Source organism: Danio rerio, chromosome 8, assembly GCF_052040795.2.
Source record: "Danio rerio strain M-AB ecotype USA chromosome 8, GRCz13ab, whole genome shotgun sequence".
NCBI lineage: Eukaryota > Metazoa > Chordata > Actinopteri > Cypriniformes > Danionidae > Danio > Danio rerio.
The window spans coordinates 22,498,389-22,516,962 of NC_141028.1; the positions used below are offsets into that span (position 1 = coordinate 22,498,389).

The following is an 18,574-nucleotide window of genomic DNA, read 5'->3' on the forward strand; positions in this document are numbered from 1 at the left end:
TTTGGCTTTGTATTATTTATGGTTAAGTTTATTGTTTTATAGTTTCCCTTAACTGGAGAAAATATATAAACACCGAAGCACTGTGCATAAGTTGACTTATGTTTATATTATCTGTAAAACCTGATGATTCTATTTATTATAAAATATATGTTTATGTAACTTTGAAAGATAATTAGGATGATATAAATTCAAACCTGGCTTCATTTCTGTGGTTTCTTGTGTGCTTTTAAAGTTTGAGATTAATATGATAGAGCCAAAAAAGTTGCTTATTAAAGTATTTTTTTAGTCTGCTCAGTTTTATACAGCCAGTCACTTAAAAAGAAATAAAACTAAAGCATTCTAAGCAACAACACTGACACCAGCTTTTTTGCTGCAATTTATATTAATTTGTTTGATTTATTTCCATTTACTTCAGTCAATAAGATCAAATTTTATTGAAATATTTCTATGCAATGCGATAGTGCTCGGGTGTTAAGCAAATGCGATAGTATTTGAAAAGTATTTTGTCAGCAGTCTGAATTGATACAGTCACAGAGGGTTTTTAAGGTCACTTTACTGTCTCAAATTGCCCTACTGTATATATTAACCCGAGTCACTAGGATTTTAGATGGCCGATGATTGCTTTGACCTTGACTTTGGTGAAAAAGTTGCAGCTATAGTGAATATTTTTGCTTTGGTCCATTTTGAATTACACATTGATTTTCTCTTTGAAACTTATTGATAATGATAGAAAATATTAAAGTAAAACAGATTAAATTGTGTAGAGAGTTCGCAGTTGTAACAAAACGAAGATTAATTTTTTTTTTGGATATTTGATTAGAAAGTTGTTCCCTATTTTTGAATTGAAAAACGCCCTCACTTACTGACAGCCGTAATGACAGTCCATTATACCTGTCAATTGGACATTGAAAATATGTAAATTGCAGCCATGTTTATGAAGGTCAAACTTTTGTATATAGTTTATCTTGTGGTATAATTCGACTCATATCTCATACCAAACTTTTATTTAAATAAATGCTAAGGAAGCCTTTAGGATTTGGGCTTTTGAGTCCCACAAATATGTATTGTACTTTTGAGCTCTTATGAATGTGTTTAAACAGGTAACGGCACAAATACACGCCTCACCCTGCAGCGCTTGAATTTATTATTAAACAAAAATTAGATGGGGCTCTGTTTCAGTGCACACAGTGTTTTTTGATTCTGTGTGACAGAAACTTGTATTACAGTTATGCATTCATAAACTCATTAGTAAACCTGAGAGTACAAATGTAATAAGAAAAAGTAAAATCTTAATAGTTAGCATGACTTAAACACTAAACACAGTTGATCGGCAGGTTGCAATAAATATTTAGGAATGGAATAATCTGTTGTGGTTTAGATCACTGCGCCAGCAGTTTGGAGGCCTTTGGGTTTGTTAGTAAGCGCTCGGCATGTCCATTGCCTCTCTCTCAGTGCTGTTGCTGGTAGGATAATGTAATGTAGGAGCCTGCAGCGTTGGAGGGAGACTCACAGCATGCACACAGAGGTTCTGGCCGTGGTCTGAGTGAGTGTGTTGGGCTGAGAGGGAGAGAGTGAGAGGGACAGATGAGGCGTGTGCCAGACTTCACCGCAGTCCCGCTGGCAGCCAGAGGGGCCTTTCACTCGGAGCTTCGCTGTACACACACTGAAGCTCCCAGTCTGTTTCATATGCAGTCATTATCACAATTCTGTTTGCAGTGAGCAGCAACTGCCTAATAGTTTAGAACTGGTGAAGAAATATATATATATATATATATATATATATACATATATATATATATATATATATATATATATATATATATATATATATATATATATATATATATATATATATGGTATAGTATATTGATGTTTACAGCACTACAGCATTGTGTACGGCACTGCAGAAATTCAGACATTTCTAGATAAATTTTGCGCACAGGAAATATGCATGTTTATATACACTCAAAAAAGACGTTTGCTGTTTTTTTCAAGTAACTTATTTAGATTGAGCTGAAACAACATAATTGTTTAGTTTTTTGGGACAACTTACTTCGTTTATGTTCAATCCACTTATATTTGTGAAAAAACTAATGAGTTAACTTAATTCCTTCATATCCTCACACGAATTGTGTTGAACTCAGGATTTTTTTACAGTGTTTGTATAAGTAGTATTCTTTGCTGTTTTTGTTTTGCATTATTGTTATTTTTATTATATATATAATAATTGTCATATAATAAGACAGTGTTGGTATGATTGTATTCTTTGGTAAAACTAATTTATTAGTTGTAGAATACATAAAATTACAGTACACCAAGATTTAGGCTGATATCGCTTCATATTTGCTTTCATTACTGTGGTTTTAACTGTTTTCTTACTTTTTAAATGTGCAATTAATAGGATGTTGTAAAAAGTTGGTTGCTGCTGTATTTTTAGTCTGCTCAATGGTACACATCAGTCACTTAAAAAGAAATAAAAACTGAAGCATTCTGGAAAGAACAACATGGACTTACCAGACATCAGCCCTTTTCCTGTAATAAATTGTAATTTACTTGAATCCTTTATATATATATATATATATATATATATATATATATATATATATATATATATATATATATATATATATATATATATATATATATATATATATATATATACAGGTCTAAAACTTTTAGACCTTTTGAAAGATTGATAGTTAAAACTATTTTTTTTTCTTCTGTGACCTACTGATGACATTTTTTGCAAATTATAATAACAATGTTGTTATTTAGAGTATCTTACATAAAATAACAGAAAGGTGCCATGTATTTAGATGTCTTTATAGTATGTTTTAGACAAGACAAAACACAATACCAGTGTTTTAACACTTGTAGAGTTTATAAATCGTTATTTAGTTTGAAAATGCAGATTTTTAGTCCAGCAAATAAAAAAGATTTGTTAATCTGTCCAATTTATAAATGTTAATCTTTTTAAAACCACAACAACAACAACTTTAAAACACTTACCTGTGTGTAATTAATAAAATAAAATAAAAAATCATATTGTAGGTCATTGTGAAACTGAGACAAATTCATGAACCAATCAGTAATTAATTTAGCTGACATGATTTTGTCCAAGCAACGAATAGATTTTTGTGCCTATTTTCTTTTCCTTCATATTTGCGTTAATCCAGATACTCGCTGATCAAATGTGTTTGGTTTGGACAGACCCAGTTTGGAGCATATTTGCCAACAGCGTAGAGTAGTTTCAGTGGGAGATCTGAGAGGCTCTATTCCCTCCGAGCTGGCAACATGCTGTCCTGCCCCCATTCCTCATCGATTCATTCCGTTAGAGCCGCAATTAGTCCCCCCCGGGACAGGAGAGGAGGGCCGATCCGAGCGGCGAGTCTCTCGGAGACACTGCGCTGACCGACAAAACACCATGACATCTGAAATCATGCTGGTATTGAGAGCTGGCGTTTTCATTCTCGTATTTCCATGCTAAATATTCCAGAGCCCTTTTGTTCCAATTGGGTTTAAAATGATGTTTCGAGGTGTTTTTTATTTCAAGTATGAAGTTTTGCTCATCATTTTTAGCTGTGCATGGGTAGCTGGTTTAACTGATGTAATAAGCACTGAAATGTTCTCCACCCCTCTCCATGGTCGGGCACTTTGTGTTTTGAAGTGCCGCTACTGGGCTCTCAAACGGGCCAGAACACCCCCGCGGTGTAATCCACTGGTCCTCTTTTTGTGTATGTGCATGCCCGCCAGAGTTCTTTTTTTTTTTTTTTTTGTCAGGAGAGTGTTTGCTCTTTCGCTCGGCTCAGAAATGCATGCCCCACTTTGGTCTGACAGCCCTGAGTGGCATAGTCATGGTCTCATCTCAACACGCCAACTCCCAATGTGCCCGTTAACAGATTAATTAAGCTTTTTTGATCACCCGCTCTCCTCTCAGCCTGCATTTATGGCAACTTTTTAAGACATTCGGCTGCTTATTCGTGTCAGGGAACGTTTCGAGAAAAAAGGGTCAGAATCTTAAGTGGAGCATTAGCTTTCATGTGTCGATCCTAGTGGCTGATATTCATTAGGGGACATGGAGGAGATTTTTTTCGGGGAGGGGAGAGGAGAGGAGGGGATCGGGCACAAAGAGTTGCCTCAGTTATAAAGGCCCGAGCTTTTGGCATGAGTGGAGGACTTCATGTGGCCAGGGCTGGAGATGTCTGTGGAAGGTTGGCTGCGTTTCATATCACACCCGGGTTCCTCTGCGGGGAGAATGGTGAGCAACCCTAAATATTTACTCTATGAAGATGTGTTTGGATTCCACCTGAGCCCGCAGCTTCTCTCTCGCTCTCTTCTATGCCAGTGTATTACAGCAGAGGAGACGTTTATTTTTGTTGTTTTCTAGATGAGATGTGGTTCAGCGAGTGGCTGAATCGCCCTCTGGAGTCTCGTTTTTTTTAAATGAGGCTTACGAAAAACAGCTCAGACCTCTGGAATCGCTTAATCAAGCGTGCGTCGATGAAATACATTTTTGTTCTGCAAGTACCTCAATAATTGTTGGTAGCTTCTGCAGATGTTTAAGTCTGTATTTTATATATGTAGATTCTGTAATGTTATAAGCTTAGATGCTGGCAGATTGGCTGCTTTTTTCTCCAGCAGGGAGAGAGTTTTCGTCTTCTGCCCCGGGGTTTGAAGTCACAGTAGTAGGTCATTTTGAGAAGAACCTCCGCTCTTGGCAGAGTCGGCTCTGCTGGGAAGGCTTTAAGAGAGGTTTCCAACTGGAAAGCGATCAAGACGAGCAGTGCTGGCGTGGCAGGGTGCAGCGGGCTGTTTATTTAAAAGATCTCTAAATCTACCTCTGCTTCTTCACTACTGTGGCGGAGCTTTTCCAGTCACACATTTGCTATAGCCGGATTTGATTTTTGCCACAAGCCTGACACTTGATTTCTTTTTCTTTTTTTTTTGCTTATATCTATTACTATCCGAACTATAGGGATACGTTTTATTTTGATATTGTAGATTAAAGTTGTTCTCTAGAGTAGTCTGCTCTAAAAAAATATATTTCAACTATATACAGTTTAAGTCAGAACTATTAATATATTATAATTATTATTATGTTTATTTTTTCCACAATGTCTGTTTAATAGAGAAGATTTTTTCAGCACATTTCTAAACATAATAGTTTTAATAACTTATTTCTAATAACTGATTTATTTTATCTTTGCTATGGTGACAGTAAATAATAATTTACTAGACATTTTTCAAGACACTTCTTTACTGCTTGAAGTGACATTTAAAGGCTTAACTAGGTTAATTAGTCTAATTAGGCAGGTTAGGGTAATTAGGCATATTATTGTATAATGATGGTCTCTGTAGTCTATCGAAAAAATATAGCTTAAAGGGACTAATAATTTTGACTTAATGTATTTTTTCTTTAATAGACTTTAACTGTAAACCTCTAAAAATACGAAAATATATATTATGTAATAAAATATTAGTCTAATTTATTAATTGCGCATATATATTTATACATACATATATTTATACATACATATTCATATATATATATATATTTATAAATATATATGCACAATTAATAAATTAGACTAATATTTCAAAATATTATAAATATAATATTAGCAATCCAAAATACTAAATCTAAAACATACTTGTTATTTGAGACTGAACAAATGCAGGTTTTCTTTGGCCTTCGATGCTGCACCAGTGCTACAGGCAGCTCGCTGTGTCTGATATACACCTCTCCGATTCTCTCCAGAGCTGCTGTTGGAACACAGCTCTTGTTTGGGACAGTGTATGCAAATAAATTGCGAATGGATAGACTTGCACTTTTTGATTGTATTTCAGTTATGTAAAATTGGCTGACCAGGTGATATGTTTATTCTCTCTTGCAGAACAAATGTTTTTTTTTGCTGCATTTTTTTTGGTTTAGAAATGTTCAAACAAATGCTTTTACTGTCCAGACGTGTGTATCATTTACTTGAGGACATTTTTTTTTTGTTTTTCCACATTGGATTTTCAACATTCACATTTTGTATTGTAAGTCTTCAGAAATTGGAGTTAACAAGAAGTAAAATTAAAATGTATTAAATATTCAAGTGCTGAATGTGCCAAATTTGAGTGTATGAAACTTACCAGTTGGCCCAGTACCTTTTTTTATTCTACTAATGGCTGAGAATGCAATATGGTAAAATGTCATAATCAAATCACAAAGACTACTTTGTAATTATAATGATTGCAGCATTTCATCTTAGGATCCCACAATAACAGTATTTTTATTTATAACTTTTCAGCAAAAAGAGACAAAATAAAAGTTATTTAGTCTTACGTTTGAAAGAAAAAGAATAAATGATGATATTATAATTGGCTGCATCAAGTAACAACAATTGAAGCTATAGTAATAATAATACAACATATGACTGAGAATGTAATATGGTAAAATGTGATTATCAAATCACAAAGACTGATTTGTAATTATAAAGATTGCAGCAAGGTGATCCTGGATCCCACAGGATCCCACAATAACAGTATTTTCAGTGTCTCAAAAGGCATGGTTTGCAATTAATGATAGAAATAAAGACCATCTCAGCAAGCGCTTATATTCATTTGAAATTTAAATGAGGCAAAAAAAATTGACGCTTTAATTTGCTGCATCCAGTAATAACAATTAAAGCTGTTATAATAATAATTATAATTATTACAAATATTCACAAATAATTTACAGTTAAAATATTGTCGTTTTTTTATTATTTATTTATTGTTTATTTGTTTTTATTTATTTATCACTAATAAATCAAATATTTGTAATAATGAAAGTAAAATAATAATGCATATTTTTATGGCTGTTAAAACATATTTATAACCAGTAAATTTACTTACCATTGGCACGTGTGGCAAAATGTTGGCCTGGTGTAAATATTATTCAGTGTAATGTGTCAGGCCTCACGTTTCACAACTTTAATTCATGTTGAATGGAGGCACAAAGACACATCTCTCTGGATGCATTCCTCATGAACCGTAATCCATCAAGAGGATCTTCTGTGTTGCAAATGCTTTAAAAGGGTCGTTGAGCAAGCCTTCGCCCTCTTGCACTCCTATAAGTGTGTGTTTATATATATATGTGTGTGTGTGTGTGTGTGTGTGTGTGTGTGTGTGTGTGTGTGTGTGTGTGTGTGTTTGTGTGTGTGTGTGTGAGAACCGCAGCTGGAGGAAGATGCCACAGATCTTGTGGTGTAATGGAGACTCTCTAATACTGCAAGATAAGCAACTTGTTTTTTTTTTCCTTTTTTTTTCTTTTTGTGCATAGAATGCAAAGTCCAGGACCCCTGTGGCCTAGTGTAGACAAGAGATAGGCTTTTAGATCTCGTTCCTTTCCCATCTCTAATATCTAAAAGATTTGATTCCGATCGAACAGAGCTCTCTTTGGAGATTGAGCATATAGCTGTTGTTAATTAATATGTGTTAGTGGTGGGCTGAGGGGGCGGTAGACGACAGAATCTGTTGTGTTATTTTACAGGGAGTTGATGGATCCTCCCTGATGGGCTTTCAAGTTCTTAGCCAAGACAATAATGAGAATGTTTATCACTGCACGTGCACGAATGTCTCTCATATTGACAGCTCTGATTCATTCGTCCGCCCCCTCACTCCTAGAGGCAGGTTAAGACACCTTCTGCTGAAAAAGGGATGATCCCGATCCTGATATATTAAGAAAGCCATGCAAACAGACTCCTTAAGGTATGCCGCTGGGGTTCTGACGCATTGTTCATTGTTTCGCTGACATGCGATTGAATAATGACCTGTGGCGATGCATTTAATTTTGTTTTTCTGGTACTTGAAATAGAATGAAACTTGTGGCATTCTTGCGTTCTCAATTACGCTCCTTGTTAAACCACCATCGCCTCACCTCAGCGCTGAAAGCTGCTAAAACTGCATGTGTGATTCTGTGAGATAAAGTTTCTCAATGTGACAAAACATGAGAAACTGTTTGTGATTCTAAAGTGAAAGAGCGTTTTTATGCGGGGAATTACACTGTTCAAGTTCATAAATGGCTGTCAGCGCTGAGAAAAGCTCCCGGTGTCCAGAAACAAGACAGAGAAAGACGGATAGATGAAGAAAGCTATTTGAATAGCCTGCTGGACTCTGTGGCATTGGCAACATTGGAAAGTCTCTCTCTCTTTATCACCCTCTCTGGACCTAGAATCATGTTCTAGGCACGCAGCCCAGATATGAGTTAAAATCTTTGTGCTTCTCCAACAAAGAAATATTAAAGTCAAATCATAGGTAAATTATTTCCCGCTCTTGCACTTTGGGACGCAGTGACATCAATTTGTTATTTTGATAAAGGGCAGGAGCTGCTTTAAAACGGACCAGAGCAACACTTCATCATGGTCTGAGGGCTGCGTTGGAGAAAAGAATGTAGCTGCATGGGATCATTTCGAGGAAGGACAAAAGAGAAAGAACGCTTTTGTATTAGTGGTGGATGGGAGGATTGGCAAGCAAAGGGCAGATGTTCTGATGGACAGTAAGGGCTAAAATGTCATGCCCTCCACATGATGCCAAAACAGCACTGACCAACTTCAGGCATGGATCCTTCTGAATGTGTCCTGTGGCACCTGGCACCAACAGAACATTTTTCAAATCCTTTAGGTTGTAAGGTGAAGCTGCTATGAATTGGACTGAAGATGCAGCATTTTTTAAAGTAAAGTTGTTGGGCCGCATTGGACAATGATGCCATCAAAGGGCAACCAAGTGAGACTTACAGGACCTAATAGATCCTGATCAATTTTTCTAGCACATTCTCAAAAGGAAAGTAGACGAGCAACATTTCTTAACCATCTATCATTACCGTGAGATCTTGGGAAATTAGACATTAAACATCTTCTTTAATCCATTCATGAATATTATGTGCAATGTAGCTGAAAGAGACCAGTAGCTACACTGTAAAACCCAAAAGTTAAGGTAACTCAAACCGTTTGAGGACAAACCATTTAGGTTCAAAAACTAATCCTAATGAGTACTGTGAACTTACTTTATTTAAGTTGAAGTAATGAGGTATTTAATTAACCCATTACCTTCAACACTGAGTTCAAAACTCTTTTCAAATGAGTAGAATTAACTTTACGTCACATTTCAGTTAACTACACTCATTTGATTTGATAAAGTTGACTGTTGGGTTTTACAGTGTAAAAAAATATTTTTTTGTTTACTTAGAATTTTTGTCTTGTTTCTAGACTAAATGTCTTCATTTCAAAGCGAAAAAAGATTATTTTACTTACCCCACCGGCAAATCATTTCACTTGTTTTAAAGAAAATGCTTAACTTTAACTTATTTCTCTTCTCAAGTTGAAAACAAAACAGTATTTCTACTTGATCTAAGATTTTTTTTTTTTTGATATTTGGACTAGAAACGGGACAAAGCAAAATACGAAAGGTTTTTATTGCATTGTGATTATTCAATTTCTGAAAACCAGAAAACCATCAAATAGTGCCATTTAAACCATCTTGTAAAACTGTATTCATATCGCGATATATATCACAGAAAAATAAGATATCCCAATATCAGATTTTTCAATATCGTGCAGCCCGACTCAAGACAGTTGTGGAGAAATGAAAACTTTGACATATGCAGTGTGGTCAGTCCGCTGGTTTCTCTATTAATGCCGTCCATCCCATTGCAACCATTTTATCACGTGATTTGTTAAAACAGTCATATGACTTTTTTAATGGGCATACTGGAATTTATTTAATATGAAACCTTTTTCCATTTTCCATCCTTCTTCTATTGCTTCAAGGTGCATTTCCCAAACTCGCATACTGTATAGATGTTTTGAATGGTGGACAGGGGTCATCAGGCACTCTGATTGGTCGATGTCTGGCTGCACAGCCTTAGAGTGCAATAGCTTATCTGTCATGACACTTTCCTCTCATAACCTTAATTACAATTTTGTCTGACCTTAGCCACAGTAACCTTCTCTTAGGTCAGACCAGACCTCATACAGTAATCTTTGCTGCCCTTTTATGCATTAGTGAGTCTGGAGATCTCAACATTGCTGCTTTGTAGTTTGTTATCCTTGAACTACTGCTGGTAAATTCTCACCACTGCTGACCAGGATTAACCCACAAGCCTTGCCATTTCAGAGATACTCTGACCGAGTCACCTCACCATAAAAACGCTTACCCTTATCAGAGTCACTCAGATTTGAATAGCTGCCTTCTCTTGTACCTAACACATCAATTACAAGAACTGATTGTTTGCTTACCATCTAATATATCCATACCTTAATACATGGCCTTGTTAGGAGATGATCAACGATGTTCACTTCTAGTGTGACTGTTCGACTGTTCATAATGTTTTGCCTTTTCAGTGTATAATGCTGCTATTATTTTTCTTATTTACATGTATTAACAATATTATACTTTTTAAATAGGTTAGGTATTTGCTCCAAATTTCCTCATTTTCCTTTGTCCCTTATTTATCATTGGTCGGCACAGTGGAATTAACTACTAGAGATGGGAAAAGTACACACAACCTTTACTCAAGTAGAAGCACCTGTACAGATACGCATGTTTCAAATGACTCCGGTAAAAGTTGAAGTACTAATTACACTTTTGTAAGTAAGAGCAAAGAAGTACGGCCTGAAATATGTACTTAAGGAAAAAGTATTCATTACTACATGTTTTAATTTTACAAGGTAAATATCCGCTTTCCTACCATGTATCATCATCCTAACTCAAGCTCATCGCGTTTATCATGTAGTTTTGCAGCTGTCGGATCAAAAACAATAGCTGCCGTTTGCAGAATGTTCATACACTAAAAATAAATCTGTAGGCCTGTGTATCTTATAAATATTGATTTACATTTTACAATGAATTCTGTCCAAAATATGTTGAATTTTTAAAATGTAATATTAAATTTTTTTATTGAATATATTGAAAAAATATGTTCTTTTGATAAAATAAATACTTATCATATTCGACTGCAAACTATATATATATATATATATATATATATATAATTATTTTTTATTTTTTGCTTTAGCAGTTCTCATACATAGTCTGTTATTTTAGTGTGTTTTTTCAGGGTATTGTGGATATTTACTTTTGGTATTGTAAAACATTTGTTAAAAAAAGAATCGAAGATTAATATCCTATATGTAAAATCATATATTCACAAAAAAATCTATATAAAAAAAAAACTATCAGGAAATATGAACTCATTAGAAATAAAGGAAATAAATCGGTCACACTTTACAATAAGGTTCATTAGCTAATGTTAATTAATGCATTTACTAACATGAACAAACAATGAACAATACATTTACTACTGTATTTGTTCATGTTAGTTAACGTTAGTTAATGAAATTACAGCAGTTCATTGTTAGTTCATGTTAACTCATGGTGCATTAACTAATGTTAACAAGCATGACCTTGGATGTTAATAATGCATTAGTAAATGTTCAATTAGGATTAATAAATGCTGTCCATGTGCTGTTCATGATTAGTTCATGTTAGTAAATGCATTAACTAATGCACCTTATTGTAAAGTGTTACCAATAAATCTTAATGCATAAAGTTTTTATAAAGTATTTGATTGTTTTAGAACTAAATGTACAAATCTTTAAAAAAGCGGTATTAGATTTAAGGACCAGAGAAAGTTACATGATATATTTTGGAACCGGAAAGTGTCTCTTTTGCTCTCTTGTTTACCTGTGATCTTGTTTTGCTGTGATCTGATCAAGCAAATTGTGTCTTATTGCCGTGCAAACAGGGCAGCATCAGTCATTTAAAATTCGCTGTATTCCTCTGTCTCATCTGCATAGTCATCTTGGCTTTCTCATAGTAACCTAATTTTCATAAACTAGCCAACATAAGGCGCGTGATAGCCTTGGATGAAAAAGCCACACGCTCCAGCGCGCAGACGTGCTGTCAGTCTTTTTTGTCATTGCACCAAAAAAGGCGCTCAAAATGGGCACTGACAAGAAATAATATAGATCGCACCAACCAATGCATGAAAACAAAAGTAACGAGCCTGATTTAGAAATTCAAGGAGAAGAAAGTACTGATATAAGTGTACAAATGTAAGGAGTAAAAATAAAAAAGTTTTCAAAAAAATTAAAAAGTGTAAGAGTAAAATACAGATACCAAAAAAAAATTTACTTAAGTGCTGTGATTAAGTATTTGTACTTCATTACTTCCCATCTCTGTGAACCACCAACTATTCTGTCATGTTTTATTCAATGGATGTCTTTCCAGCTGCAACCCAGTACTAGGAAACAAAATGATTTGATACCTGAATAAAAATACCTGACAAAAAACAACAGGGTTTTAAACCGTTTTAAAACAGTCATGGGTATTTGCTAACTCATGCATATGTTTTTTCAGCAACTTGAATTGTTAAAATTAAAATCTATATTTGCATATAGTGAACATATGCATATATTCAGCAATCCAGTGTAGACTTGCTGATTTGTGAAATGTTTTCTGTCAAATCTGATAATGTCCTTTCGAATGCCCTGAAGTTCCCACTTAGCTTGTAGTTATCGTTACTGTCATTTTTGATTTCACCACCTCTTTAGGGGATAGAGAACATAACGGATCCATTAATTTTTGCTTTGTCTCATGGCGGATCCATTCCGATGTGCACTTTGACCTCCTTTTCAGGTCTGAGGTGCGTTTTTATTCCCACTTTACACATATTACAGATAAACAAGAATCAAAGGTGTCAGAACTATAGGCTTCAGAATCAGATATATGTAAATGTGTGTGTGTGCGTTCGTGGGTGTGTATGTTTGCACACTACAGGCCTAGACAGATATCTCTATGAATTAGGATTGGAGCCAAACAGAACAGTGCTGGGAAAGCAAGAGGACACGTCAACACTTGGCTATGACCTAATATGACTCTGTTTTGCTACATAGCAAAAAGTGGGGCAGTGGCTTTTGTACGCAACATGTGTCCAGAGCAACATGCCAGTCCTGTGTCAGTTGGTTTTGTTAGTTATTTTCCTTTAGAAATAAGATTTGTGAGGTTTCTTTTGTGAGTTCTTGAAGAGATGTGTGCTTAAGCCTTACATTTACTTTGATGTTTTTGTACTTTTTACAGTGTGTCTGATAAATGTCACACAGCTAACCATATGCAGTGCAGTGTACAATATCAAGGATTATTAATATCATTATTATTTGACAGTTATATTAGGAAATATCTTCTGTTTCTGAAGTATGCTTATATTTAGTATCACTTTGATTGGGAATAGTATTTATTATTGAAAACATTTTGTTGTCAATGTGGTGGTGCAGTGGGTAGCACATTCACCTCATAGCAAGAAGGTCGCTGGTTTAAGCCTCAACTTGGTCAGTCTGTGTTTCTGTGGGGAGTTTGCATGTTCTCCCTTTGTTTGCGTGGGTTTCCTCAGGGTGCTCCAGTTTTCCCCACTAGTCCAAAGACATGCGGTACAGGTGAATTGGGTGAGCCAAATTGTCTGGTGTGTGTGTGTGTCTGTGTGTGTCTGTGTGTGTCTGTGTGTGTGTGTGTGTGTGTGTGTGTGTGTGTGTGTGTGTTTGAATGAGTGTGTGTGGATTTTCCCAGTGATGGGTTGCAGCTGGAAGGACATCGGCTGTGTAAAACATGTGCTGGACAAATTGGCTGTTCATTCCGCTTTGGTGACCCCAGATTAATAAAGGTACTTAGCCGAAAAGAAAATGAATGAATGGATGAATGAATGGAAACATTTTGCTCAAGTAAATGGTAATTTTTTTTGGTTTACATATTTTATTATTAGAAATGTTAGCAGACATTCACTTGCAATACACATTTAAAAAAAATGATGAACATAAAACGTACATTTTAACAATTAGACAAAAGAAAAAAACTAACAGTTGTTGTACCTGTGTGAGTCTCGAAGGTTTTTTGGAAACTCCAAATGTAATTAACATAGGATCTGGTTTAATCGGAATGTCTAATGTATCTAAAAAAAACTTGAAATTCTTTGTTCCAGAAACTCTGTAGTTTGGGATTGAAAACAGGAGTGAGACAGGTTGGAATCGAAAAACAATGGTAGAACTGAACGATTTGACCTAAAATCAAAATTTCCATTAATTAAACATTTTAACTTTCTTTCGATTAATGAACGATTATTTAATTTATTTATTTAACAAGTTTTGTACATATGCTCATATTATAAGTGAGGGTTTTTTAAATGAAGAGTGGATTAATTGATTTTAAAATTATTGAAGAAGCACACACTATGTGCTATGATTATTTATTGAACATCAACGCTGAACAACCGAAATTGAAACACGCATTGCCTAAAACCAAGTCCCTTTTTTTCTTATAAAAAAGTGAAAATAAATAACTTGCACTTTTGGAAACAAAAGTAATTATTTTCAGTGCTATTTATTTATATATTTAAAGTAGAATATAAGCAGTACAAATCTTGTATAAATCATTTTTTAAACTTGAGTGCTCTGTAAACAAACATTTTAATGTAAATAAAAATTTTATTGTTATGGAATATGTCGTCTCTGGCGCAGCTTAAAAACCTTGTCAATGTAGTGAAATCTTGCGACTTGTAGAAGTATAATGTAGCCTTAACAGAGCGGTGTCACATGACTCCACTCCAAAAATTTTATCTATTATAGGTTCTGAATGTTGATTCTCACAACAAAGTTTGAGATGGACTTATTGGCTAGCTTTTTTTTTTTTTAAACGATGCTTTAAAAATTAATAAGTGTGTATATACAGTTGAAGTCAGAATTGTTAGCCCCCCTGAATTATTAGCCCCCCTGTTTATCCCCCCCCATTTCTGTTTTACAGAGAGAAGATATTTTCAACAGATTTCTCAACATAATAGTTTTAGTGACTCATTTTTAATAACTGGTTTATTTTATCTTTGCCATGATGACAATAAATAATATTTGACTAGACTTTTTTTAAGACACTAGAATTCAGCTTAAAGTGACATTTAAAGGCTTAACTAGGTTAATTAGGGTGATTTGGCAAGTTATTGTATAACGATGGTTTGTTCTGTAGACTGATCCAAAAAATATATAGCTTAAAAGGGCTAATAATTTTGACCATAAAATTAAAATGAAAAACTACTTTTATTCTAGCCGAAATAAACAAAATAAGACTTTCTCCAGAAGAAAAAATATTATCAGACATACTGTGAAAATTTACTTGCTGTTAAACATCTTTTAGGCATAAAAAAAAACAATTCAAAGGGGAGCTAACAATTCTGACTTCAACTATACATATATAAATGCCACAGCTATGAACATGTTTCTTTTAAAGGGCCATGAAACCCCCTGTTTCAGCAGGATGTTTTCAGACCTCTAGTTATGAAAAAGTCAGGAAAGTGGGTGTGTCTAGCTTTGTTTGGGTGGGAGTGTCGGGGGAGGAAAAATGGGCAGGGTTTGAATAAAAATGGGAGTTGCCATTTGGGCACGCGCTTCTGACCGAGGAAAAACAAACACACATGCAGGGGAGACAGTGTGTTTAATAACGGTGGAATGTTTGATACCGCACGTCGTATAAGAGAAAAAAGCATTTCTCTGTAATTCAGATGCACTCCGTAGGTCAGAAAGCCGTGTGTGTGTGGACTATCCTGTCACAAAATGCGGCAAAAATTCAACACGAAGGTCGGCAAAAGTTTGCTTTCAGTGTTCACGTGTCTACACACAGAGAGCAGCATTTACAGCGGATCTTTCAATATTGTAGTGATATTAACGTACTGTAAACTAAGTAACTTAGAAATCATTTTAACTAAGGTCTGTCTGTAAACACTAAAAGAGTACTGCTGACCATACGAACTATAACTTTGCCATCTGAATGAACAAAAATAGGGCACTAATTGCACACACTTACCGAATCTGTAGACAGGACGATCAGCACATACTGGAGCTGCGTCTTTTTTTTAAAGGAGACGAGCAGCAAATCCGGATCTCACCATTGATAAAGAAATGCTCTCGAGTAAAAAATGTTCCAAACAAATGCATTTCTGCCGCGCGTTGTGAGCACTGATCCACACGAGTCCAGCAGCGTGCTCATAGAGGGAAAATTAAAACAAAACCTTCACATTATGAAAGCAACACTGGCGACCCGTATCTCCAAACAATTCTTATTCTTTTCCCACAACTTTTGGCAGCACGACGTGTGTCGTCTCTCTGCCGTCTAAAGACTGTTTCAGGTACAGTCTAAGAAAGCTAGCATGCATGTTAATGAAGTTGCAGCGCATACATAATGGAGCGCGCTGATTGGTTTGAACCAAGCCTTACTCATGAATGAATGCAACACACTCAGAGACGTAATACGGGATGCCCTAGTACAGACGTCCAGTCAACATGCTGGAATACACGCTAAGATCTCATGGCCGTGACGCAGCTTCAAAAATTTGTTTCAAACCGGAAGTACAAATTTGCTTAAAATAACGCAAAAACCACCAATTTTTACTTTTTAGTGAGATATATGTGTTCTAATAGTGTTTTTAGCAGTGTGGGACACATATACGACTGTCAACAGCTCAAAAAAATGTGTTTTGGTGTTTCGTGACCCTTTAAAGAACAGACCTTTAGAGATTTTTTTGATTAGAATGAACACAGATTGTCTAAAAGCTTGAAACTTTAGATTTTTTAAGGAGCCTCTTTCTTTTAAGATGCATGTCATCTGTGGAAAGAAGACCGTCAGTCGGTGTGGAAATGGCATTTTGTAAAGCTAGGAAGCATTGTTCACCACTCCTCGACTTTGAGAGAGGAAGATGAGAGCATTTTTAGTGCAGGCTTTGTTCTTGAGCTCAGTACGGGGCCCTGTTGTGGCATGACTCGGATTATGGAGATTAGCAGGCTAGCTGGTTATGTAATTGAATGTAACCATGAGGAGAGGGAGAGAGAGAGAGAGAGAGAAAGAAAGAAAGCGTGAGTGAGAGAGATGTGCAGAGAACAGCACTTCACCTTCATTCCACCTTTTTGTTTTGTTTTTTTGAGTGCTGCAAGGTCACAAAAGGGTCAGGCAGATTTTGGCTTCTTCTCAGTCTTTGTTGCTGAGGGGAAACACTGACTTCAAGAGTTCATGCACTTTCAGAGCCCAGGTCAAAGAGTTTCCGGCTTGCTGCATGTCTCAGAAATTATTCTCACCTCACTCCTGAGAAAGAAGTGATGAGTCTCAAAATATGTACAAAGTTCAGCTCTTTCAGAATTCATCTCCAAAGTTCATGGTTTCTGTCAAATATTAAGTCAAACTTAAGGTGAAATATTGATTTCATTCTATGTTTTTGTGCAATGTTAAATCAAAATTCAAATAAAAATGTGTAGGTGTGCTTTTGACAATGTACTTTTACTATTGGTGCATTTTGGCTTACAGAGATTTGACATTCCTTCCCATTGGTGCATTTTTAGTGCTGAGCATGGCATGGTAAAGTTGGCAAGAAAAAAAAGTTAGGATAGTTTTTCTTCCTTATATTCAGTTTAAATGGCATCTTGAACTCGAAAATGGTTTGACTTTTGGTGGATCGTTTACTTTTCACATATGTGCAGGCAAATAAACAATTTGGAGTCAAGGGAAACTTTCAAAATAATGTCATGTTGTTTATTGTAGAACTTGTGTAAGCGATATACATGTACACTTTGCTCAAAGTGGTAATATTGTAATTAATAAGTAATAAGAAGTCATAAGATCCTTGTAGTTGAGTGGCTAATCTTTCAGTTTTATGGCGTAGAGAGTTCAACACTGTAAACTCTTCTGTTGTCATTACTAAAGATATTAAGTTATTAGAACTTGATAATACTTAAAATACCAAGTTTTGCCATCAAAGCTTAAATTGGTGTGTTTAATTTACTCATGGGTTGGGTCCGACAGAGTCTGCGGACATTTTTTGCTATTTCTGCTGATGATTTTGTTAAAAATGTGCAGAATTTTTGTGTGATTTTTGTAACTAAAAACTAAATATATGAAATAACAAATACTATCTTTAACTTTAAGTTAATGTTTACAATGCAAATTCATCTAGATACACTTATTTGGTAAACAAAGCATGTCTCATATAATATATCTAATGACAGAAAAAAGACAGAAAATATTACTTTACAAACTGTGTTGTAAATAAATCAAATGAACACTTTTATATTAGTCAATTATACTGAAATAATAAAAAAAAATAAATATAAATTTACACAAATAAATAAATAGACTCAGCGATTGGCTAAAAATCTATTTTCTGTGCGCGCAGACTTCATGTGGGCCTAGTCATTAGGCAGCAATGTAACTTGTAGTTAACAATTTAAATGATTCACTATGCCTCTGATTAAAATAAATGGATGCGCTTGAAATTCTGCCTTGACCACCACGCTGAATGGTCGATATATGTTATATGACACACGGTGGTCATTTTGCTTGTGATGTTGAATTTTTCTGAAGCGCAACAGGACAGATGCACTACCTGAAGCCATCTGACGAAATAGAAAAGTTAAATTAGTAAGTAGACGTTTAAATGCTTGTATACATTTTTCTTAATTGATATAATAGCAGGACCACCTCGGTGGTGCAGTGGGTAGTGCTGACGGTCAGGTTGCTGGTTCAAGTCCTG

The 18,574-nt window shown here is 35.2% G+C and overlaps 1 protein-coding gene across 32 annotated transcripts in view; it reads left to right on the plus strand.

The window, feature by feature from the left end:
* The window catches only part of nfic (nuclear factor I/C), a 223,466-nt gene that overhangs the window by 39,064 nt on the left and 165,828 nt on the right, over positions 1–18,574 (plus strand). The window lies entirely within an intron of this gene.